Below are 27131 nucleotides of genomic sequence, written 5' to 3' on the forward strand. Positions count from 1 at the left end.
TGGAACGTTGTAACTCTAGTCATATGTAAGTAGGGGACTGTCTGTGTACACATACAGTAGAATTCCTTTATAGTAAACATCAATAACAGTTTTGTTTTCTATGAATTTTAATTGAAAAAAATAGGGGAATAAAAATGAAAAAATACATTATTTCTCAGTTTTTACCTATCCCAGTTAAAAAATAAAAAGTGCTACTGTAGAGAAAAAACACAATTTAACCATTTCAGCCCGTGGGTATTTTCACCGCATCAGAGCAATTTTCACCTCCCATTCATTCGTCAATAACTTTAGCACTAATTATCACAATTAATTTTTCTGTATCTTGTCTTTTCCGCCACCAATTACCCTTTTTTTGGGTGGTACATTTTGCTAAGAATTGTTTTTTTTCTAAATGCAGTAATGTTAAGAAAAAATGGAAAAAAATCATTATTTCTCAGTTTTTGGCCATTATAGCTTTAAAATAATACATGCTACCATAATTAAAACCTATGTATATTATTTGCCCATTAGTCCCGGTTATTACACTATTTAAATTATGTCCCTATCACAATGTATGGCACCAATATTTTATTTGGAAATAAAGGTGCATTTTTTCAGTTTTGCATCCATCACTATTTACAAGCTTATAATTTAAAATGTTTTTGTAATATAGCCTCTTCACATGCATATTAAAAAAAGTTCAGACCTTTAGGTAACTATTTGTTTTTTTTATTAATTGTAATTTTTTTTAATTAAACATTTTATTTGGGTAATTTTTCGTGTGGGAGGTAAAAGTTAATTTTAAATGTAATGTGTGTTTATTTCATTAAAAAACGTATGTAGATGTAGTTTTACTATTTAGCCAAAAGATAGCCACAGTCAAAAAAAAATTTTCAGTCCTGGAAGCAAACAATCTTGCTTCTAGGAAGCATAAGGAGGACGGGAAACTTTTTTTTATTAGAAAGACGACAAACAGTGGCTTCTTGTAACGATCGGTGTAACACAGAGAGGGTCTGATTACCGGTGATCTGCAGTATCACCGAGAATGCAGATATATACCCGATTATTGATGATCTGCAGTATCACCGACAATCAGATATATCTCTAACCTCTGGACACCTGAGTGATGAGAGTGTATTGGTGCAACAGTAATACTTTGAGGACCGCACCTGAAGATCAGGTGCTAGAGCAATAAGTTCCTTCTGTAAGTCTGAACTCTCCGCAGGGAGGAGTCAGGCTGTGAGGGGAAGGACAGAACGTGAGTGACACCAATGAGGGAGTGTCACTGACAGATCTGTGAACTATCTCTTAACAGGAGAGATAGTTCTCGAGGTCGGGCAGGCCAGGTCGTTAACACACGGACAGATAAAGTACAGAGGCAGAAGACAGATGCAGAATCCTAAGTCTAGCAGAGTTTGGCAACAGAGTATCAGAATGACAAGGTACAAAATCAGAGATCAGAAGAATGGTCAGGAAAGCAGAAGGTCATAACAAATAATCAACAATTCCTAGACTAAGGTGTGAGTTCCTTGGTCATCAACACCTTGGAAACTGGTCTAAATAATAACACAGATAATAGCAGAATTCCTAGACTAAGGCGTGAGTTCCTTGGTCATCAACACCTTGGAAACTGGTCTAGATATTAACACAGATAATAACAGAATTCCTAGACTAAGGTGTGAGTTCCTTGGTCATCAACACCTTGGAAACTGGTCTAATAAAACACAGATACTGACAAGGTCTGAGTGCTACCACGTAGTGATCGCAACGCCAGACACCAGAGGAATGACCAGCACCCAGTATATATACACCAGCGCTCTCCTGCGCCTCCCCTAAGTGCTGGACCAATGAAACCTGAAAGAATTGTCAGCTGACCGGCCTGGTCAGCTGACACCCCTCTAGCTGTCATAAATGCTCTGCCTCTCCGCGCGTGCACGCGTCCTTCTGAATCTGTGTGGACTATCAGTCCCAGCCACACCAGACATGTGTTGTAATGCCTCTGCTGTTTTGGATGCGGAATCCGCCGCACTGCTGTCCGAGTGTGCGGCGTTTTCTCCGCGTTCAGCAGTAGGCCTATGCGTGCAAACCGCCGCGTCGGACGTGTTTTAGGGTCAAATGACGTGTGGAGACCCAGACCAGGTCTCCTGGTCGGAACTTCCACTCCAAGGATCGTTTCTTGTCAGCTTGACCTTTCTGACTTTGAAAAGCCTTCTCCAAATTATTTTTCACGGTTCCCCAAATGGCTTTAAATGATTTTTGCCAAGCCTCCAGAGCTGGAAGCGGAGTGGAAGCTACTGGTAATGGGGAGAACTTGGGCAACTTTCCGGTTACCACCTGAAACTGAGAAAATCCAGAGGAAGAGCTTTTCAAATTGTTGTGCGCAAATTCTGCATATGGCAAGAACTTGACCCAATCATTTTGCGCATCCGCAACATAACACCTTAAAAACTGTTCCAAAGACTGGTTAACCCTCTCCGTCTGACCATTGGTCTGTGGGTGGTAGCCCGACGAAAATGACAGTTCCATGCCCATTTGATGACAAAATGCCCTCCAAAATCTAGAAACAAATTGGACTCCCCGATCTGACACTATGTTTTCCGGAATGCCATGTAGTCGGAAAACGTGGATGATGAAAAGATTGGCCAACTCCTGGGCCGAGGGGAGTCCTTTCAAGGGCACAAAATGGGCCATTTTACTGAAACGGTCGACTACCACCCAAATGACCGACATGCCTTCCGACCTTGGAAGCTCACCCACAAAATCCATGGACAAATGGGTCCATGGTTCACTCGGGGTGGGCAAAGGCTGCAACGTTCCCACAGGTGCCAGACGGGAGGGTTTGCTTTTAGCACACACTCTCTAACATACTCCTTGCAGTCTGTTGCCAGAGAAGGCCACCAAGCACACCTAGCAACCAAGTCTTGTGTTCTGGAGGCCCCCGGATGCCCAGCATTCTTGTGCGAGTGGAACAATTGCAAAATCTGGAGACGAAATGGCAGTGGTATAAACATAACCCCTTCAGGCTTTCCCTCAGGGACATCCTGCTAGAAGGGACTTAAAGTCTCTGTCCAGTCTTTCCAAGTCTCCGTGGCTCCCAGCACTACTCTCTGTGGGACAATGGTCTCTGGGTCTGAGGGCTGTGCTGTCTCCGGCTCAAAACATCTGGACAAGGCATCCGCCCTAATGTTTTTACTACCCGGAGTATACAAAATTACAAATCTAAATCTCGAGAAAAACAGTGACCACCGAGCCTGTCGGGGGCTTAATCTTTTAGCCCCCTCAATGTATTCCAAATTTTTGTGATCAGTTACATAGTTATTTTTTTACATAGTTATTTTGGTTGAAAAAAGACATACGTCCATCGAGTTCAACCAGTATAAAGTACAAAGTGTACTGTAATCGGTGTAGACTGTAATCGTATGTTCTGCTCCTTCTAGCCAATGACGCCATTCTTCAAAGGCCAATTTAATGGCTAGGAGCTCTCTGTTGCCTATATCGTAGTTTTTCTCTGCTGGTGAAAACCTCCGAGAAAAATAGGCACACGGGTGTAACCTTCCCTGCAGCCCAGAGCGTTGAGACAGCACAGCCCCTACCCCGACTTCAGAGGCGTCAACCTCTACAATAAATGGATAAGAGGTGTCTACGTGTCTCAAAATGGGTGCAGAGCAAAACAGTTCTTTCAAAGTGGAGAAAGCAGCCAGGGCTTTGGGGGACGAGTGGTTGGTATCTGCCCCTTTCTTAGTGAGACTGGTGAGGGGTGCTACGACTGTGGAGTACCCCTTTATGAACCTTCTATAGTAATTAGCAAACCCTAAAAATCTCTGGAGGGATTTGAGTCCTACTGGCTGAGGCCATTCCAGGACAGCAGAGACTTTGGCGGGATCCATAGAAAGGCCCAAGGTGGAAATTATATATCCCAAAAATGCATTTCTCCAATTTGGCATAAAGTCTGTTTTGTCTAAGCCAGTGCAGCACAAATTCGGCATGAGACCTGTGCTCAGAGAGGTTAAACCTGTCTGAAAAGATTAGTATATCATCCAGGTATATTAAGACAAATCTACCCAACACCTCCCTGAAAACTTCATTGATGAGTTCCTGAAAGATGGCCGGGGCGTTCCACAACCCGAAGGGCATCACCAGGTACTCGTAATGCCCGTTGGGTGTGTTAAAGGCCGTCTTCCATTCATCGCCCTCTCTGATCCGCACCAGGTTGTATGCACCCCGCAAATCCAACTTTGAAAAAATCTTAGCATTGGGTGACTTGGGTGAATAAATCGTCTATCAAAGGTAACGGATAACGATTTTTAACTGTAATCTTATTCAGTCCCCGGTAATCAATGCATGGCCGAAGGCCTCCGTCTTTCTTTTTTACAAAAAAGAAACCTGCTCCGGCAGGCGACCGGGAAGGGCGAATGAATCCTTTAGCTAAGTTTTCACGGATGTACTCTTGCATGGCCACCTTTTCTGGCCCAGACAAATTGTAGAGATGACCTCTAGGGGGCATACAACCCGATCGGAGATCAATGGGGCAATCGAAAGGGCGATGTGGAGGTAATTTATTGGCAGCTTTGGGACAAAACACGTCCGAAAACTCAGCATATTGTTCCGGAACTCCCTCCACATGAATCCTGGTCTGGCCTAAGGTCACCTTCACTAAACAATGACGAAAACAATGGGCTGACCAGCTCGTTAACTGACCAGTAGCCCAATTTATCTGAGAGGAGTGAAGGTGTAACCACGGCATGCCAAGGATGACTGTGGAGGTTGTCATGCGCAACAAAAAAAACTGCAATTTCTCCCTATGCAGCACCCCTATAGGGACTTCCACCTCTGGTGTCTGGGACAGAGGATGGTTATGCTGCAGGGGTGAATCATCCGTAACCTGGAGGGGTGGTTTTACCGGGGTGAGCAGAATACCCAATTTCTTTGCAAATTTGTAATCCATAAAATTAGCCGCTGAGCCTGAATCAATGAAGGCCTCAGAGACTTCAGATTTATCATCCCATGTAATCATACACGGAAGAAGTAACCGCTTATCCTCTAGGGGTAAGAGTTGTACGCCTAGGGTATTACCCCCAACTACTCCTAGCAGTAGCGTTTCCCGACTTCTTAGGGTAATTTCGTACTCTATGACCCCCCTTTGCACAATAAAGACACAATTGCTCAGAAATCCTGCGTCTCCGCTCCACTTGAGACAGTCTTGACCGACCAATCTGCATTGGCTCGGGTGGAGGTGAACTGGGAGGAGATGGAGCCACAGGAGGCGCAGCGTAGGACACCATCTTAACATTGTTCCTACCCCGGGTCTGCCTTTGATAGCGTAATCTGCGATCAATCCTGATGGCCGATGAAATGGCCACATCGACGGTTTTTGGTTCAGGCTGACTTAACATAAGGTCAGAGACCTCATCTGATAATCCTGATAAGAAGCAGTCTAAAAGGGCATAGATGTCCCACCTGGCTGAAACTGACCACCTCCTAAATTCGGCAGCATACTCCTCGACCAGACTCTTGCCTTGACGCAACAACTTGAGCTTCCGCTCAGAAGTCGAGGCAATGTCTGGATCGTCGTAAATTACTGCCATAGCCTTAAAAAATTCATCTACAGAGGTTAAGGCTAAATCTCCGGTGGGCAGACTTTATGCCCAGGTCTGAGAATCGCCTGATAACAAAGTCTTAATAAATGTGACCCTTTGGGTCATGGTTCCTGAAGATCTAGGTCTCAACTCAAAGTATGACAACACTCTACTCCTAAAATTTCGAAAGTCAGATCTGTGACCAGAAATTTTTTCAGGTACAGGCATACGTCTGTCTGTGATAGGAGGGGATCACACCTCATCCACAGCCGTCTGAAGGGTTTGTGTAACGCTTGGTGGTGTATTCTCCACAGTCAGCATGCAACGCATGAGCTGGCGTGGAGAAGGTACACACACTAGCACAAGGAAACAGGCTATCCCTAGTATAGTGGAGGGGAGGACTGACTCCAATAGGAGATTGTGGCGCACAGAGCCGGTGCAGATCTGACAGCCACAAACAATGCCTTCGTTATAACGTCTCAGCGCAAAGTAGCGATGAGCGCATAAACCAGAACTGAGGAGATCAGGACAGGTAGACAGAATGAACGCTTGCTAGCTAGCGGCTACTTAGCGACAGCAAGCGTCCAAAACCAGACAGACTGGAATGAGGCAGCCAATGCGATGCGGCGATGGCGTGCCTCACAAAGACAGGACAGGATAGTCAGAAAATAGCAGGATTAAGATAGATGAACGTAACACAGATAAATATTGAAATATGATAACAGAGGCGCCAAGCAGAATAAAATTAGTTAAAATTGTTAAAAAGGGGGAAGTGGGTGGACTCACCTCCCTTCTGAAAAAAATGGCCGGACAATGGACAGGTTACTTACAGTCTAAAGTAACATTTATTAGTAACTCCAAAAGTGCAACGCGTTTCACGGGTAACAGTCCCGCTTCTTCAGGCAAACGATTATTTGGAGGGTGCAAAATCAGGTCATGAACCAGGTAGAGCGCCTCACAGTGACCTGATTTTGCACCCTCCAAATAATCGTTTGCCTGAAGAAGCGGGACTGTTACCCGTGAAACGCGTTGCACTTTTGGAGTTACTAATAAATGTTACTTTAGACTGTAAGTAACCTGTCCATTGTCCGGCCATTTTTTTCAGAAGGGAGGTGAGTCCACCCACTTCCCCCTTTTTAACAATTTTAACTAATTTTATTCTGCTTGGCGCCTCTGTTATCATATTTCAATATCATCTAGTCCACCCTTGGTGGAGGGGTGTATCCCCATTTTCTCCTATCTACAGAGAGCGACTTTTTAACCTGAGCGGGGTCAGGTTACAATTCTCCCCGCCGGCCTTTCCAGTGGTTGCCTTTGTGGCGACCCACCCTTGTGAGTATAATCATCTCATTTATTCACAACAGACCTCTCCATATTAACATACTGCACCATATTGGGCTCTCGGTTTCTCCCCCATTTTCAAGCTTTAGTAACACAGATAAATATACAATAAGTATGTCTTCCTAGCGTATTACAATTACAGCTATCAATGAAACTATTTGTAACGTCTGACTAACATATGTATATATCGGCAATGAACCGATATATGACATAAGCAGGAACGCTGACTAGGAATGGAGTAACACAGGGAACAGGACTCAGAAGGATTCGCTATCTCTTCGCAGAGATGAACGCCATCCACAAACGGTAACAGAACAGGATTCAGAAGGATTCGTTATCTCTTCGCAGAGATGAACGCAATCCACAAACGGTAACAGGACAGGATTCAGAAGGATTCGTTATCTCTTCGCAGAGATGAACGCAATCCACAAACAGAACCAGGAGCAGGGTAACTACCTCAGCACGGGTGGTCACGGTACGCGCAACCTACCAAAACGTGCTGGAAAGCTGACTAACTGCACACAGGATATAAACAGTTCGTGTACGCATACATCAGCGACACTGATGTATTAACGTAACACAAATACAAGGAAAATAATAAACGTGCTGGTATGCATATATATTGGCAATGAACCAATATATGATGCAAAGACCAGCAAAGTATCTTTATAACAAGAAACACGATCGGGGGCTAAAGCGACAGCAAGACAGGCTTAAGCTGAAGCTATGAAAACCCAAGGAAACCCTGCAGGAAGCAGATCTTTATACTGAGGTCATCCAATGGGAGCAGACATGCAGATTCCCACACAGGTGAATGATAATCAGTCACAAGCTGACAGCAGGGAAAGACAGACAAAGCTATGCAACTTGCATGGAAATAGATCAGAACTGCCTGAGCTGCAGCACTACTTCCAGCAATAGCTGCTGCAGCAGCGATCATTACAGTACCCCCGCCTTTAAAAGCGGATTCCAGACGCTTTTCAAAACTGAAATTTCCAACAAAACAGTCTGACTGATAATTCATGATGACCGGGACAGCCCGGCAAGACCGAATTCCAGAATCAGTCCCCACAAGACTGGACCCATCAGAACCAGAACCTACAGAACCATGCCCATCAGTACTACAAGCCGCAGTGTGACACCCATCAGAACCATGATTTCCAGAAGAAAGCCCTCCGAAATTACCTGAGCGATACCCACCGCCTTCCAGGAACCGTTCAGAAACGCCAAAGCCTTTGCAATGCCCACCGGTACTGTCTTTACCAACACAAAACCCACTGTTGAACCAGTCCAAGGCACCAGGACAGGTTTTCTCAGAGACCTCCCAGAACACCTTGAAGCTCCAAAGAGATCCCCATAGGTCAGAACGCCCCTTAGGCTCACATGGAGAACTATCAAGAACCCCTATGGAACCTAGGGCAATTCCCGAGTCAGGGCCACAAGGACAAACATCAATATCAGGGCTTTCAGGGACCAGAACCATCTCTGGGCATGCAGGCAGACTGGCAATATCAGAACGTGTTCCCACTAAGGAAGCATCAGAGCACGCTAACACCTTAGACACACTTGGGCATTCTGGCACACAAAGAACATCTGGGCACACCGGCACAAGAGAAACCTCTGGGCATGTCAAGGAACTGTGAGCCTCAGGGTCAGCCAAGACAGGACCAAAACCAGGACTGGCCAAAAAAAAATCATCATGACTAAACTTCGCAACTACTGGACTTTTACACGAGAATGCTGGATCAGACTTAGATGTCGCTGATTCCAGCAAATTCAGTAACAAATCAGATTCAGGGGCACTAACAAGACAGGACAAATCTTCTGATGTATGCACTGAACCAGACAGGGACTCCACAACTACCTCTGGACTGGACAGAGACTCATTTAATACACTGGATTGGAGCTCATGAGGCGCTGCAGAACAAGTCAGTATTGCAGCAGCCCCCACTGGACTAGGCAAAACTGAGGAATTCCCTGGACAGGAAGGGGACTCTGGAACCTCTGCCACAGCGGCCAGAGAACCAGAATCTTTCAGGATACAGGGCTGGGTTTCAGGAACACTCATCAGACCGGACTGAAATTCTGAGATTTCTATTATTTTGACCAGAGAATCAGAATTATCCATGTTACAGGGCAAGACTTCTGAAACATTCAGAGGACAGGGCTGGAGTTCCTCGGCTTTTACAACACTGGAGAGGGACTCAACAACATTGGTTAAATCAGACTGTGTACAGGACAAGGTATCTGACACACTTGCTGACGAGGACAATATTTCAATGGCTTCTGCTTTGCTGGGCAGAAATTCATCAAGTTTTATTAGAGCAGACTGTAATTCCAAAACAGCTGCTAGACAAGTGAATATTACTGCAACACCAACTGAGGTAAGCAGTGCTTCAGCCTCCTCTGCTAGAGGGTTTAAAGTATCCAAAGTACTGGGTGAAGCATAAGACTCTGCGACCACAGCTTCACTGGACAGGATCACTGAACAGTCCATATTGCAGGGCAAAACCATGGAAGCACCTGCTGGACAGCATAATGATTCTGTGACCTGAGTTTCCTTGGAGAGATCTACTGCACAATTCATGGTACAGGGCAAATTTATTGGAAAATTTTCTGAACAAGGTAATAATTCTGCGATTTCAGGTTCACATAGCAGATGCTCTGAGCTATTCACGAAACTAGAGCGAGGTGTAGAAACAGGAAGATCAAGACACAATGTTTGCGCATCTGAATCACCATTCATTTGTAAAATTGGAAAATTCAGATGCTGGGGTTCTGAGTTTACTAGACAGGATTGCTGGGACTCGGAAACTGATGTAGTGCATCTATTGGCATCTGCTGGATCAGACAGGAGTTGAACTTTATTAACACAGGTAATTTCTGCAGAAGTGTTTGCAGAGACAGGCAAGATTTTTCTGGTGTCTGTTTCACTAAACAAAGAGTCATGAGTACTGGCTAGGCTGGACTCGGAAGTCAGCAGGACCTCTGGATTCTCTGCTGAGAAATTTGCGCAGGGCAAGTTTAAGAATGTATCAGTGGCTTCTGTTTTACTGGGAAGTAACACTGAGTTATCCATGGTACAGGGTGGAATTGCAGGAACTTCAATTTCACACAAAAAGAGCTCCGAATCACCTGCTGAATCAGCCAAAGGTGCTGAAGCAGGCGGGTCAGAACGCCAAATTTGCGAATTCGGAGTCACAAAAAAATCATCCAAAATCAGTTCCCACACATCAATCAAGGGAGCCACACAGTCATACCTACACACACCAGCCTCTATTAGGTTATAGGCTGACTTAATGCATGCGTTCAATACCATTTCACTTTTTGCACTGTAAAATTGACAAAATGAACTTGAATCATTCTTCCATTCACAGACCAGGGCTTCCATCTCTCCCCTCTCGAATGGAGGATCCCATGCATACTTAACAGCGAAACATTTAGGCTGATCACAGTCTGCAGATATGATTGTGGCAGGCACATGTATAGGGTTAATTAGCAGGTGATTGGCAGATTCCTTATTCTTAAGAATCTCCAATACCTGTAGCAAGTGTTGAACTGTAGTGTATGCAAACTTCCCTTGGTTCACAAATAAGTTGATTTGTTCAATACTCTGTAATATCTCATCATAATCATACTCAGATAATTCTTTTAAACAAAAATCTTTATTTTCCCTAGCCAGGGAGGAAAGTTCATTAGTAGTTTCATAAGTCCATTTAACTCCCCTGAAAGACAATTGCATTTCATTATCTGTTAATGGCAGAATCTCATTATAGGTCTCAGTCGCTAAGGATAACGATTCTGCAGATTGGACACGTTTCTTAGAACGTTTGCGTTTTGCCTTTGACCTTGCGGTTTTTGGTGATTTATTCAAAGCTGCAGGAAAATTATCAGTAACACTTTCTGCTTGCTGCTCATTCTTGCAAGCAATTGAAGGAGCAGCTGATTGACCTGCTGCCAGGAGTTCATTAAGAGGAAAAGGCAATGGATCTATGCGCAACCAGTTATGGATCACAAACGCTAGAAATTCCAGTGGTCTCTCTTTCAAATCGGAATGATTGAGAACATCAAATGCCCACTGGAATAATTCCCCTTTAAACAAAATATAACTTAGTTGGAGTGCCCAGGTTGAAACAGGAGTCGCTTGGAGATCAGGATTGGTCAGGAACCTGGCACATTCAGAGAAAAACTCATTTTCTGTTTCAGAGCTAAGTTCTTCAAATTTCTTAAAGGAACAGGAACCATAATTAACAGTGTCATACTTTCTGGGAATCCCCCCCACAATGGGGATTGGTAATGGGGTTTTCATAATGTAACGCTTGGTGGTGTATTCTCCACAGTCAGCATGCAACGCATGAGCTGGCGTGGAGAAGGTACACACACTAGCACAAGGAAACAGGCTATCCCTAGTATAGTGGAGGGGAGGACTGACTCCAATAGGAGATTGTGGCGCACAGAGCCGGTGCAGATCTGACAGCCACAAACAATGCCTTCGTTATAACGTCTCAGCGCAAAGTAGCGCTGAGCGCATAAACCAGAACTGAGGAGATCAGGACAGGTAGACAGAATGAACGCTTGCTAGCTAGCGGCTACTTAGCGACAGCAAGCGTCCAAAACCAGACAGACTGGAATGAGGCAGCCAATGCGATGCGGCGATGGCGTGCCTCACAAAGACAGGACAGGATAGTCAGAAAATAGCAGGATTAAGATAGATGAACGTAACACGGATAAATATACAATAAGTATGTCTTCCTAGCGTATTACAATTACAGCTATCAATGAAACTATTTGTAACGTCTGACTAACATATGTATATATCGGCAATGAACCGATATATGACATAAGCAGGAACGCTGACTAGGAATGGAGTAACACAGGGAACAGGACTCAGAAGGATTCGCTATCTCTTCGCAGAGATGAACGCAATCCACAAACGGTAACAGAACAGGATTCAGAAGGATTCGTTATCTCTTCGCAGAGATGAACGCAATCCACAAACGGTAACAGGACAGGATTCAGAAGGATTCGTTATCTCTTCGCAGAGATGAACGCAATCCACAAACAGAACCAGGAGCAGGGTAACTACCTCAGCACGGGTGGTCACGGTACGCGCAACCTACCAAAACGTGCTGGAAAGCTGACTAACTGCACACAGGATATAAACAGTTCGTGTACGTATACATCAGCGACACTGATGTATTAACGTAACACAAATACAAGGAAAATAATAAACGTGCTGGTATGCATATATATTGGCAATGAACCAATATATGATGCAAAGACCAGCAAAGTATCTTTATAACAAGAAACACGATCGGAGGCTAAAGCGACAGCAAGACAGGCTTAAGCTGAAGCTATGAAAACCCAAGGAAACCCTGCAGGAAGCAGATCTTTATACTGAGGTCATCCAATGGGAGCAGACATGCAGATTCCCACACAGGTGAATGATAATCAGTCACAAGCTGACAGCAGGGAAAGACAGACAAAGCTATGCAACTTGCATGGAAATAGATCAGAACTGCCTGAGCTGCAGCACTACTTCCAGCAATAGCTGCTGCAGCAGCGATCATTACAGTTTGTAAAGAAACGGACAAAGCGTCAATCATCGCCTTGTGATTACCCAGCACTTGGTTGATGGTATCCACCGAAGTGGTAAGTGCGCCCAGACGCTCAGTGTGTGCGTCCATTTGCATTTTTTCGGTCTGGCGTTCTGTAACGATCGGTGTAACACAGAGAGGGTCTGATTACCGGTGATCTGCAGTATCACCGAGAATGCAGATATATATCCGATTATTGGTGATCTGCAGTATCACCGACAATCAGATATATCTGTAACCTCTGGACACCTGAGTGATGAGAGTGTATTGGTGCAACAGTAATACTTTGAGGACCGCACCTGAAGATCAGGTGCTAGAGCAATAAGTTCCTTCCGTTAGTCTGAACAGGGAGGAGTCACGCTGCGAGGGGAAGGACAGAACATGAGTGACACCAATGAGGGAGTGTCACTGACAGATCTGTGAACTATCTCTTAACAGGAGAGATAGTTCTCGAGGTCGGGCAGGCCAGGTCGTTAACACACGGACAGATAAAGTACAGAGGCAGAAGACAGATGCAGAATCCTAAGGCTAGCAGAGTTTGATACAGAGTATCAGAATGACAAGGTACAAAATCAGAGATCAGAAGAATGGTCAGGAAAGCAGAAGGTCATAACAAATAATCAACAATTCCTAGACTAAGGTGTGAGTTCCTTGGTCATCAACACCTTGGAAACTGGTCTAGATATTAACACAGATAATAACAGAATTCCTAGACTAAGGTGTGAGTTCCTTGGTCATCAACACCTTGGAAACTGGTCTAATAAAACACAGATACTGACAAGGTCTGAGTGCTACCACGTAGTGATCGCAACGCCAGACACCAGAGGAATGACCAGCACCCAGTATATATACACCAGCGCTCTCCTGCGCCTCCCCTAAGTGCTGGACCAGTGAAACCTTAAAGAATTGTCAGCTGACCGGCCTGGTCAGCTGACACCCCTCTGGCTGTCATAAATGCTCTGCCTCTCCGCGCGTGCACGCGTCCTTCTGAATCAGTGGGGACTATCAGTCCCAGCCACACCAGACATGTGTTGTAATGCCTCTGCTGTTTTGGATGCGGAATCCACCGCACTGCTGTCCGAGCGTGCGGCGTTTTCTCCGCGTTCAGCAGTAGGCCTATGCGTGCAAACTGCCGCGTCGGACGCGGAATCTGCCGCCCTCTTCTCTGGGCATGCGGCGGTTTCTCTGCGCTCCGTCAGGCCAGTGAATGCAGGTCCCTGCGCGCAAGCTGCCATGTTGAACGCGGAATCAGCCGCCTTACTCTGAGTACTAGTGTGATTATCCGCTCAGCTGGCTGCACAGGCAGACAGCTGTTTGTCCATTCCTCTAGTCTGTGGGCTGCAGGTCTCTGGAACAGAGACCTGTCTTTCCATTGCAAGTTTCTGGTCTGTTCTCTTGCTGGGGAATTTGCATACATTCGTTATGCAAATCCCCTACCTGCCTTCTTTGACGACTGGCACTATAAGAGCTTTATGTTTCCCAGAAGGCTTTGCTGGTCATTTCCTTTCCATGGTCTGTTCCTGATGGACACTGCTGGAGTGTCAGCCATTGCTATCTAGTATAGTTAATTCCTGGGGGTTGCTTTAGGCTCCCCTTCTAGCCCAGTCAGGTTGTATTATCTGTATTGCCTGTTCTGTCTTGTCTTGCCTGTTGCCATTGTCCTGCCCCAAAGGTGGTCGACAGGAAATGGTTCTGATCTCTGTTCTTGGAGTATAGCTGGTGCAGCGGTTGTTACCAGCTATCTCTTCTGTTCTGTCTCGTGGGATCGCGCTAGCTACTTTTCGCTAGCGCTGGGGATCCTTCTGTTTTGTCTTCTGGGATCGCGCTAGCTACTTTTCGCTAGCGCTGGGGATCCTTCTGTTCTGCTACTCTGTACCTGGATCGCGCTAGCCACTTTTCGCTAGTGCTGTGGATCCTATCTTTCGCTTGTCCCTGTTTTCGTGTGTCTGTCTTGTCTGCTACGCTTGCTGGAGGCTCGGTGAGGTAATCGTTAAGCAAGCGCTCGCGTCCTCTGTTTCATGTTTGTCTGTCGATGGTTAGTTAGGCGTGCTTGTCTCTATTGTGCTTATCACGTGGAGACCGCGCATAACCGCGTGCACTGTTGCAAATGAGTGCGGTGTTCGCGGTTAGCTAGCGTTTGTTATTTTCCGTATCTCCTTATTGTATTATTTGCTGTGCCTTTGCTACCCTCGTATTCTATTCTGATCTGCCTTGTGTCACGTCTGGCGATCGCACCTCTCGCGATCGCCTTCCTATTTCATATCTGCTGTTGTGTGTGCGCGGTCGCGGGGCGGCGACTGGATTGGCGCACACACATACAGCCTGTCCCTTTGCTCAATCTCATTCGCAATCGCCTCTCTTGCGATTGCGTTCTGCGCTTCGTACAATTCCTGTCTGGCACTTGTGGAGGTACAGAGGATTGGTTCCTCTGCACTCCCCAGCGCCATCTGCCGACAGGAATTTCCCTCTACAGGTGCGTAGCACCTTTTGCTGGGTTCCTGCAAATTATACGCTTGTGGAGGATCTCCGCTGTGATAGCGCACGCGTTGGGCGCTGATCACGGAGAAAGTTCCACAATCGTTACAACTAGCGGCGGCTTTTCCGCGTTTTCTCACACTTCTGATAAGAAGCCGTCGATCTTTCTACTGGGGGACTTAGATCAATGAATGGGAACTATGTTCCCTTTCATTGATCTCCGGGCTAATGGGGGGGCAACACGTGCGCGCACGGGAGCGCGCAGCAGCACAATAGCAGCCGCCTGGACGTGACAATCACGTCCAGGCGGCTTAAATTGTTAACTTGGCTATTTCTCCTGTTTTTTATAAATGTTAAATTATGTTCTTGTCACAATTTATGGTGATGATATTTGTTTCTGAAAAAAGGTGGCTTTTTGCTACAGTGTATACTTTTCACTTAAAGAGAACCAGAGACTAAGCACCCTCATGTATTTTATTACATTTATCAGTGGGAACATGACAGTAAACACTTACCCTGCTTTTAGTTTCATTCTTATCTGCTTAATTAGTCTATTAGCAACTGTGATAAGAATCCCACTATTCAGTCTAGGTTTGACCTGGAATCATTATAGCTGAGTCACTCTTCTGTGGAGTCTTTTCAAGCCCAAGCCTGCCCCCTCCTGGCTTAGATTTCCTGCTTTGCATACTGAGAGCTCTGATGACATGGGAGGGGCTGCTCCTGCTGAGAGAGAAGCTCTGGGGCTGCAATATGATCCCTGTGTGCTCTGTGTGCACTAGATACTGATGATGACTGCAGTTTCATTCCTATGAGAGACACTTCCTACAGGCAGCTGCACATCATACCAAAATGAAAGCACACAGATGAGCCTTTCTTATATAGCCTAGATAGCAGCATAGTCTCATATAACCTAGACAGCACATCCAGAACAACTCATAACCCGGAAGCAGAAGGGATATGAGCCGGCGGCCATATTTGATTTTTCCTGGAGCAATAATGGATAAAAAACACTAAAAAAGGCACACCAGAGAGGCAAAACTATCAGGTAGAGCATTTATTCTTTACAAGCTATCAACTGATATGTTTATTTTGTGTGAAACGTTCATCTCTGGTTCCCTTTAAGATTGAGAAAACATTAAAGATACTTTAAATGGTCGAAATTAGGCAGCTCCCCCCCCCCCGTATAAGTAGCCAGATGTGCCCCGCCCCCTCCCCGTATAAGTAGCCAGATGTGCCCCCCCCCTCCCATATAAGTGGCCAAATGTGCCCCCCCCCCTCCCCGTATAAGTAGACAGATGTTCCCCCAGTATTAACCACCCTATATTTAGCCAGGTGCACACCAAGTATTAGGTTTACTAGAAGTTATTAAATCAGGGTTTACTATACCAGACGCTACTCCCATATTCTTATAATGGTGCTTTGGCCATGGAGATTAATTTATTATACTCGAATGTTTACTATATCAGAGTTTACTATAACAAGATTATACTGTCTGTACTGAATATATACATAACAAAATAAACAATGACTTTTCCTTTTCAATCCACAGATTTCTCTCTGACTATTCAGCGAATGAGCCGAGGCAAAGTCCTGGAGTGGTATTAAACTTCGCTCACCCTTAATGAAAACTTTGGAAAGTTTTCCTGACGGCTCCCAAGGCAATGTAAGTCAAAAGTTTTGTTTTCTGTTTTCCGAGCTGATGATGTGCGCCGGATATTTTTTTTACAAAAAGAAAACCGGTCATCTGGCGGCCATGCCTGATTGCTTTCAGCGAGTGCCGTGGCTTTGCCTTACATGAAATGTCACTGGGTCTGCGTTCTGTGGTGCTATCCAACTCTCCGTGCCTCTGGTATTCCTTTCAGTCTCCCCTCTTCCCCTATAAAAAAAAAGGTAAAAATAAAAAACTATATATCAAACGCCGCTGTTTCAGAATCAAGGCTCTTGTCATGCTTGTCGGATCTCCATTTCAAGGGGAGATCATTTCTGTTGCGTTTCTCCTGACATTTCGCCAAGTTGTCTGTGATGTTGGATGTCTGCGCAAGAGGCGAGACTGGGTGGCACATTTGGAACGGAGAGTTTAGAGTGGAAAATAAAATGAAAAAAAAAAAAAGAAGTGGTTTTGGATTTTGTTGGATTTGCTTTGTACTTTATCTTTGACTAACAAGGCAGCTATGCCGGCACTGGCAGCAAAAACAGAGCCTGTTTCACATCAATTTCAGGTCTGCTGGAACCACAAAAGCCTTCCTGTGTCGGTAATGTCGCTGTGTGTGAATCGTAGATGATACTTTCCACTGTAAAACGTATAACCAGACTCAGACGTAAATGCCAAGGATCGAGATTGTAAGTCAGCGCTGGCCCTCAGAACTGACTTTAAAACATCATTACATCCCGGGCTATTTAAAGTGTCTGGGAAGTGCAACCGAGCCATTTAAACCAAGCTTACGATGATAAAGTATATAGTAACAAGTTAACAACTTTGGGAGAAGGCACCTAAAATAATAAAATATAACAACAATACATAACATTAGTAAAGCAATTTATTTCCTGTAGGCCTCAAAGCGCTTAAAGGAATACTGTAGGGGGTCGGGGGAAAATGTGTTGAACTTACCTGGGGCTTCCAGTGGTCCCCGCAGACATCCTGTGCCCGCGCAGCCACTCACCGATGCTCCGGCCCCACCTCCGGTTCACTTCCGGAATTTTAGACTTTAAAGTCTGAAAACCACTGCGCCTGCGTTGCCGTGTCCTCGATTTCGCTGATGTCACCAGGAGTGTACTGTGCAGGCCCAGTATGGTCTGTGCTTGCGCAATACACTCCTGGTGACATCAGTGCGAGCGAGGACACGGCAACGCAGGCACAGTGGTTTTCAGACTTTAAATTCTGGAAGTGAACCGGAGGCGGGGCCGGAGCATCGGTGAGTGGCTGTGCGGGCACAGGATGTCTGCGGGGGACCATTAGAAGCCCCGGGTAAGTTCAACTCATTTTCCCCCGACCCCTACAGTATTCATTTAAAGGGAAACTAAACTGAGAGGAATATGGATATTTCCTTTTAAACAATACCAGTTGCTTGTCAGTCCTGCTGATTTCTTTGGCTGCAGTAGTGGCTGAATCACACACCTGAAACAAGCACGCAGCTAATCCAGTCTGACTTCAGTCAGAGCACCTGATCTGCATGCTTGTTGAGGCGCTGTGGCTAAACATATTAGAGACACAGGATCAGCAAGAGAGTCAGGCAACAGTTATTCTTTTAAAAGAAAAAAATCTGTATCCTTCTCAGTTTAGGTTCCCTTTAAAGAGAACCCGAGGTGTGTTTAAAGAATGTTATCTGCATACAGAGGCTGGATCTGCCTATACAGCCCAGCCTCTGTTGCTATCCCAAACCCCACTAAGGTCCCCTTGCACTCTGCAATCCCTCATAAATCACAGCCATGCTGTGAGGCTGTGTTTACATCTGTAGTGTCATTCTCAGCTGCTCCCCCGCCTCCTGCATAGCTCCGGTCCCTGCCCCCGTCCCTTCCCTCCAATCAGCAGGGAGGGAAGGGATGCAGGCGGGGACTGGAGTTCTGCAGGAGGCGGGGAGAGCAGCAGACTGACACTATAGAGATAAACACAGCCAGCTCTGACAAGCTGTTTGTCAGCAGCGTGGCTGTGATTTATGAGGGATTGCAGAGTGCAGGGGGACCTTAGGGGGGTTTGGGATAGCAACGGAGGCTGGGCTGTATAGGCAGATCCAGCCTCTGTATGCAGATAATATTCTTCAAACCCACCTCGGGTTCTCTTTAAGCATGGCTCAGATCAGTAATTGGTTGAATGGTAAAACCTGGTACAGAGGAAGAATTCTACAAGTGCACAAATGTCAGGCTAAACAGGTGACTTCTCAGTCTGGATTTGAATAACTCCAGGGATGGAGCTGTCTTTACTGGGTGTGGTAGGGAATTCCAAAGAGTAGGGGCAGCATGACAGGAAGCTCCAGCTCCAAAGGTTTTCAAGTGCACTCTGGGAGTGACCAGGTTTATGGATCTTTTTTTTTGTAACACTGATTTTTATTTTAGAATAAGCAAAAGAAAGAATCAAACAGGCCTTTATGCGTACAGCAATGTAGGAATCACCAGTAGCTGGTACATCATAAACATATAATCAGACATCATCACATATGTATTATTTGAGCTTAGAGCTGGAAAAAAGTTATGGAAAAAGCACAGAGGTAGCATTATCAGCTCATAGACTCAGATTTTTAAGTTATAAGCCCTTAAATATTGGGTTGAGTCTCTTGTAGTTATGTGAAGAAAGCTTGCGGGACACCAGTTTAGTAACATCAGACTGTGATATCATAAAAGTAGGGATGAATAATATGATAAAGTAGTCCTGCTGCTTAGGCTGTTTGTAAAAGTAAAAGGCCTTCTGATAACCAGATAGTTATAGTAGAACAAGGTGAGAAGAAAAAGAACAAATAAGAAAGAACAACAACATTTGAAAACATAATGAATCAATAGGTCACAGTGATTGAGAGCCAGGATAAATCTAGTCGTTGTATGGTCAGAGGTGTTAGAAATGACCTAGCGGATCTCCTAAACAGTTGTTAAATAGTATTCTATTATTTAATATTATTAGAGGGGTAAGTTACAACTGTTTGCCCATCATGGGGGATTGCGATCTGTAGTGGTATATACCCATGGGTCCAGGGGCGGCGCGAGGGGGGTGCTTTTGGGTGCTCAAGCCCCCCCTAGAATTGTTCAAGCACCCCCTGGCGTGAACTGACTTCAGGCGTCTAAGAGAAGCAGCAGAGCAGGGCTACGGTAAGATGGCCGCCCGAAGCCCTGCTCTGCAGACTTTGAGTCTGCAGTGCAGGGCTTCGGGCGGCCATTTTCTCGTAGCCCTGCTCTCAGCATGCAGGCAGGAAGTCACCTGACGTCCGGAAGGAAGAGGATCGTGGGAGCTGCACGCCACAAGGAGGTCGGGACTGGAGGTCGGGACAGGAGGTCTTCTGACTGTAGGTGAGTAAATGAGTTTTTCTTTTTCAACAGGTGGTGCTGCTGATTGGGGTCATATCTGCTGAGGATTGTGCATATTGGGGTCATATCTGCTGAGGATTGTGCATATTGGGGTCACATCTGCTGAGGATTGTGCATATTGGGGTCACATCTGCTGAGGATTGTGCTTATTGGGGACACATCTGCTGAGGATTGTGCATATTGGGGTCATGTCTGCTGAGGATTGTGCATATTGGGGTCATATCTGCTGAGGATTGTGCATATTGGGGTCATATCTGCTGAGGATTGTGCATATTGGGGTCATATCTGCTAACGATTGTGCATATTGGGGTCAAATCTGCTAACGATTGTGCATATTTGGGTCATATCTGCTAACGATTGTGCATATTGGGGTCATATCTGCTAATGATTTTGCATATTGGGATCATATCTGCTAACGATTGGTCTTTATAAATGAGAGTAGTTAGTATGGGGTTGAGACGATTGGCCATTGTTTTGGTAATAATTTTTAAGTCTGAATTTAATAAGGAGATTGGGCGGTAGCTTTAAGGGAGCTGAGGGTATTTCCCTTCTTTGGGCATCATTGTTATAAGGGATGAGAGGATAGAGGATGGAGGTTTCTCACCTTGCATAATTTTATTTGCCAATGTGACTAAGTGAGGTATAAGTATTTCTTTGAATTTCTTATAGTAAGAATAGGGTAAGCCATCAGGGCCTGGGCTTTTCAGCGATGGAAGAGTTTTTAATACTTCTTCTATCTCAGTGTAAGAAAAAGGAGCATTAAGTTGGGAGCGCTATTCTTCAGAAGGTTTGGGTAGATTGAGGGGAGTGAGGAAGGAGTATTTTAGGGAGAAAGGACGGGTCAGAGGATTCGTCAAGTAGGTTATACAGTTGTTTATAGTAGTCAGAGAATATCTGGGAAATGTTTTGAGGATCATAGTGGGTAGTTCCTTCAGGATCTTTCATGGAGTAGACCGCCTGTTGGGAAGTTTTAGGGTTTAATTTGCATGCCAGTATTGTGTGAGGTTTGTTGCCTCTTTCAAAAAAGAGCTGTCTAGACCACCTCAAGCTTTTCTCTAATTGAGTTGTTTGGAGGGAGCCGATCTCTTGTTTAAGTTGCTTGATGTGAGAAAAATGGGCTTGCGTGGATGAAGCTTTGTAGGCCGTTTGTGCTTTGGCTAGAGAAGCTTGTACGGATAGGAGTTTTTGGGAGGCCTTCTGTTTTCGTCTGGTACCCTCAGCTATAAAAAGGCCAGGTATAAAGGCTTTATGTGATTCCCAGACTATTCCATACGAGGTAACTGAGTTGACATTGGTGTCAAAGTAGGATTGTAGTTCGGTTGTGAATTTAGAGATCAGGGATTTGTCTTGGAGTAAGGATTCGTTTAATCTCCAGTGCATTGCTTTATGTGGTCTATGTAACCAATTTATGTTTATCAGGACACTTTGGTGGTCTGACCATGCTATAAGAAAATTTTCTGAGGATTCCAGAAAGGGTAAAAGTGTAGTGTTGGAGAAGAAATAGTCTATGTGTGAGTGGGAAGCATGGGGGGGGGGGGGGGGGGGGGAGTATACTCAATTGATTTAGAATTTGCTATTCTCCATAAATCTAGTAGGTTGTGTTTTCTCATAAGAGATCTAAATTTGCGGGAGTTGCGATCATGTGTGGATTTTGTTAAGGGAGATGAAGGGGTGCTCCTGTCTTTAACAGATGAAAAAGATAGATTAAAATCTCCTCCTAGTATAAGGGTACCAGTAGTATTTTTTGGGAGTTTGATTAAAAAGGAAGTGAGGAAAGGGATCTGCTGATTATTGGGAATATAGACATTAGCTAAGGTTATGGGATTGCCAGCTAAGGAGCCAATTAGAATGATGTAGTGACCTTTGGGGTCCTGAATTTTTTTTGTAATCTGTAGGGGTAGATTAGTTTTGTGTATAATCGCTACCCCAGCTCGTTTGGAAAGACCCGAAGCAAGATATACCCCAGAATAGTATCTATCTCCAAGGCATATAGTATCCTGTTGCCTGAGATGGGTTTCCTGAAGCATGGCTAGGTCACTATCCATGCGTTGGAGGTCTCGTAAGTGAGAAAATCTCTTCTGGGGTATATTGAGGCCCTTGGTATTCAGTGTTAAAGAGACTCTGTAACAACAAAAACCTCCCCTGGGGGGTACTCACCTCGGGTGGGGGAAGCCTCCGGATCCTAATGAGGCTTCCCACGCCATCCTCTGTCCCACGGGGGTCTCGCTGCAGCCCTCCGAACAGCCGGCGACAGAGCCGACTGTAGCTTCAATATTTACCTTTGCTGGCTCCAGCGGGGGCGCTGTGGCGGCTTTCGGCACGGAAATAGACGGAAATACCCGATCTCCGTCGGGTCCGCTCTACTGCGCAGGCGCCGGAAACTTGCGCCTGCGCAGTAGAGCAGACCCGACGGTGATCGGGTATTTCCGCCTACTTCGGAGCCGACAGCCGTCAGAGCGCCTGCGCAGGAGCCAGGAAGGTAAATATTGACGTCACCGCTGCATGGAAGGCTGCAGCGAGACCCCTGAGGGACGGAGGACGGCGTGGGAAGCCTCATTAGGATCCGGAGGCTTCCCCCACCCGAGGTGAGTACCCCCCAGGGGATGTTTTGTCGTTACAGTTCCTCTTTAAGAACTTAACCATAATCAAATATATATAAGAGCTTGTAGTAGGACTGGATCAATCACTGTGGTAAAATATAAAGTAGGAAGAGGTAAGTATAGACTATAGAACCTAATTTTACAGGATCTATGACATAATAACAACATCAACAAGAAAAGAAAACAGGTAACTGAGAAAATAAACATAATGATAAACTGTATTCTCATAGTTGCGCAGTACAGTAAGCCATTGTGAATATTGTGGCCACATAAGGGGATAACTAAATCACCAAGAGGATAGCCCGTGATCCAGAGGATCCAGCTTCAATAAAGGTTTATAACCGAGACATATATAAACAAATATGAATGCATAACAGTTAGAATTATGGTATGGACCATGGGAGAGGAATTATAAGGTGATCATAGAATGATAACATCAGTTAGATGGCAGGTCATAGGGAGGATGTGATCAGGTTGGAAGAGCTTCCATGTCATCTGATTCCTGGATGTAAGTGAGGGCTCGAACTGGGTTTCTAGCTCCATCTGAAGCGTGGCGAAACTTCCTGGGTGGTGAAGAGGTTGAAGGAGACCTCAAATTTTGAAAAGAGGTAGAAGATGGTGGTCTGATTCCTATCTGTTTTAGAAACATAGCAGCATTGTCAATGTCAGAAACTGAAAATAGCGTTCCTTGTCTCCTGACTTTAAGGCAGAAGGGAAATCCCCAGGAGTAGGAGATGTTAGCGTCCTTGAGGAGCTGAGTGATGGGTTTTAAGGCTCTGCGTTTCGCAAGTGTTATGAGGGAGAGGTCATTGTAGATATGTAGCTCGTCCCCTTTAAAAGTTATGGATGGCAGTTTGCGAGCAGCTTGTAATAAAGCTTCTTTAGCTTCGTAATAATGCATTCTGGTAATGATATGTTTGGGCTTCTGAGAGGTTGCCCGTTCCCCTAAGGATCTATGAGCTCTGTCCATTCGCCACAGTTCATCTGGAATGACTGGAACAGTTCTAGCAGGTGGGATCTAATCTGATCAGGTTTGACAGACATGGAGATTCCTTTTATCCGCAAGTTTTGTCTCCTTTCCCTGTTATCAAAGTCTTCTTGGGAAGTGCGGAGGAATTTTATATCAGAGCTAAAGAGTTGGTGTTCCTCTCTATCTCTCAGCCTGCTTTTGTGTTATGGCAGTCATTTTATCCTCAAGGCACATGTACGTTCCCCCAGCCCTGCAATCTCAGTTTTTAGCTCTTTCATCGCTGAGAGAAGGAGTTGCTGAAAAGAGCTGTTTATGTCTTGGTGCTGTCTCTCTAAGGCTGTCTCTAAGATTGCTGCGGTGAGGGGAATCAGGGGGAATACAGGCCTGTGATGGTGGGAGCTCAGCCTGCTCCGGCGCCATCTTGGATTTCGGCCGGTCGAAGAAGTGGTCGATTGTGCCTGTTTGCTGTGCCATCTTTGCGGTTCCTCTCTTGGACATCAGCTGCCAGGGAGTCTTAGGATGCTGTCTCGGCTGAAGCCGCGCAATGAGGTTGCCTCAGAGAGCTTAATGCGGCTCGGTTAGCGGAGGAAGAGGCCGGAGCTCCGGGTCTAAGCCGCCATCTTGGTGACGTTGCGCATGCACCTCTGAATATCACTCCAGGTTTATGGATCTTTACTACACACACACAGGTGGAGTTACTGCTTGTTGGGACTGTGCTTTGAGGTAGGTTTGCAGGACATACTTAACTAGCCTCCGGGCAGCGTATTCTGACCTTCCTGCCTTTCCTAGTGGCTTTCCGGCCTCCGTAAACAGCTCCCAGCTTGTCAGAGGAAGGTTAGAAGACGCTGCTCGGAGGCTCTGTAATTATTTTATGCTGCACCTGGGGGGGGGGGGGGTTTGTGCCTTTTTCGGTGTTGGATACTGGGGACTTGGCTGTACATAGCAAAGTGAAAAGTTAAAAATAGAAGACAGAGTAGGAAACAATTGTGTCATTCGTTCATGTTGTTTCATCCAGCCTGAACCTGCAAGTCAGCATCTTTACTACTAGACAGCACTAACGAAACACCTCCTCTAACAATGTGATAGGCTCAAAGTACACACACACACACACACACACACACACACACACACACTCTCACACACACTCACACACACACACACACACACACTCTCACACTCACACACACACACACACACACACACTCTCACACTCTCACACTCACACACTCACACACACACACACACACACTCTCACACTCACACACACACACACACACACACACACACACACACACACACACACACACACACACTATACACACACACACTATACACACACACACACACGTTGGGCATTTAGACACGGACATTATTTTCCAAATTGTTATAAGGCTCACAGGCAGGAAACTGCAAGAGCCATGGCTCTGACATCACACCGTGGGAGGGGTTTCACCACCTTATCAGCCACACAGACATCGCTGCTGATCTATTTGAGAAAAGGGAAAGATTTATCATGGTAAAGGGGGCATCGGCTACTGTTTGGGATGAAGTTTAATCCTGGGTTAAACTTCCTCTTTAAAGGATACCCGAGTGACGTGTGACATGATGAGATAGACATGGGTATGTACAGTGCCAAGCACAAATAATAATGTTGTGTTCCTTTTTTTCTTTCTATGCCTGAAAGAGTTAATCATCAGGTATGTAAGTGGCTGACTCAGTCCTGACTCAGACAGGAAGTGACTACACTGATAAGAAATTTCAACTATAAAACACTCTCCTAGCAGAACATGGCTTCTGAGAGCAGGAAAGAGATAAAAAGGTACAATAGTTCATAGATTTTAGCGCTGGCAACCTTCAATGAATGTGTCATTGAGCAAAAATAATAAAACAGTTAAAACTTAAAAAGTAGATTTAAACATAAAATAAAACCGTGGAATATCGTAAAAAGTCGTTTTTAGGAGAAGGAAGATGGATACAATCGTGTATTTCATTAGTTAATTTTCGCTTCGGGTATCCTGTAAGTTCAGCGATAGCAGAACGTCCTCAAGTCACCAGCAGCTCCTTTAACTCCAAGTAACATTCAGTTTTGTATTTTTAGAGCGTCCAGACAGCGGCAAGTCTGACCGTCAGCGAAATAACTGGAGCTTATCAGAATCACAAAGTGCACGCCTTGACGTGGCTCCTAGAGGTTCAAGCAAGGTCAGGTACAAATGTGGCACTTGTTGGGAACGTAGGCCATATAATACAGGGAGCAGGCCCTCGCCAGCAGCGCTGGGGGAATACACCAGGAACATCTGACCTGCAAAGAAAATGTTTAAGTCTGCCGGGTGATTCTGAAGCTAATTAGCTTGTAGTCAGTTCTCTTCACGGTACCCCGATGTGTCACAAGACATAGAGACTCAGAACAACCATCAGAGCTTTACTGCAAATTATCCGTCATTTGCCGGGACACATACGGCGATGGCACTAGCATGCAAATCACACCGTTAGCTTGATGCACTTTTAATTTTGCGTGGCTGTCTCTGAACTGGTGAGCGCGGCGACATCGCTTAAAACGCCACTCCAACTTTATAGCGTTTTCTGGCCGTAAAATAACTGCCATATGTTAATTTCCTTCCTGAGCGTATCTCAATTATGTGCTTGTCTGTAAAATAAACCCGCTGCTTTGTTTACCAGAATAAACCAACATAGGCATGATATAGAATGCACCTAATGCCTACTAGTATAAATAGGTTTCTGATATGAATATTAACAGCTGTTACTCAAATGTCTGGTAGCTAGTCTAGTTGAGGGGACCCAGCGGGAAACCTCAAAGACCAACGGCTGCTCCCTGCTCTTGGCAATTTGGTTGCAACCACTGATTTCTTAGAAATAGGAGACCCATCGGGAAACGCTATCCATTAACCCTTTCGCAGCCAATTTATTTAGAGGCATGCAAGTGCTCCAGGACAATTTATTTTAGCACATTCGTATATGTCTTATTTGTTACCTTTGTTTGCCACTAGGGGTCAGTGTGAGACAAAAACAGAAAACTTCTGTTTTCAGTTTCTGTATTCTTCAATAGCAGAGAGAGAGATCAAAGCATTCCAAGAATTTACAGCACAATAAGTTCTGCCAGCTGAGGTCAAAATCAGTGTGCTTATTTCAAGCAAGATAATAATATTGAAGCAGCTAATGGGTTGAATAGACCCTGAAATTTTTTGGGAATAGCACTCGCGTTGGGTACCGCCGCCACTCGCGCAACTTCACTAAACCTATTTAGTTGGTGGCATGGATAGTGTTTCCTGCTAGGTCCCCTATGTCTTATAGGATACCTGAACTGTAATGTGACATAATGAGATAGACATGGGTATGTACAGTGCCTAGCACACAAATAACTAGGCTGTGTTCCTTTTTTTCTTTCTCTGCCTGAAAGAGTTAAATATCAGGTATGTAAGTGGCTGACTCAGTCCTGACTCAGACAGGAAGTGACTACAGTGTGCCCCTTACTGATAAGAAATTCCCCTTTTTTACCTCTTTCTTGCTCTCAGAAGCCATTTTCTGCTAGGAAAGTGTTTTATAGTTGGAATTTCTTATCAGTGAG

The 27131-nt window shown here is 45.2% G+C and overlaps 1 protein-coding gene across 20 annotated transcripts in view; it reads left to right on the plus strand.

Moving 5' to 3' along the window:
- TENM4 (teneurin transmembrane protein 4) overlaps positions 1 to 27131 on the plus strand; it is a 1797006-nt gene that overhangs the window by 549689 nt on the left and 1220186 nt on the right. For all 20 annotated transcript variants that reach the window (XM_068266709.1, XM_068266713.1, XM_068266710.1 and 17 more), the window contains one exon: positions 16518 to 16631. The gene's annotated coding sequence lies outside the window, so the exon portion shown is untranslated. The remainder of the gene's footprint in view (positions 1 to 16517; positions 16632 to 27131) is intronic.

Source organism: Hyperolius riggenbachi, chromosome 2, assembly GCF_040937935.1.
Source record: "Hyperolius riggenbachi isolate aHypRig1 chromosome 2, aHypRig1.pri, whole genome shotgun sequence".
NCBI classification, from domain to species: Eukaryota; Metazoa; Chordata; class Amphibia; order Anura; family Hyperoliidae; genus Hyperolius; species Hyperolius riggenbachi.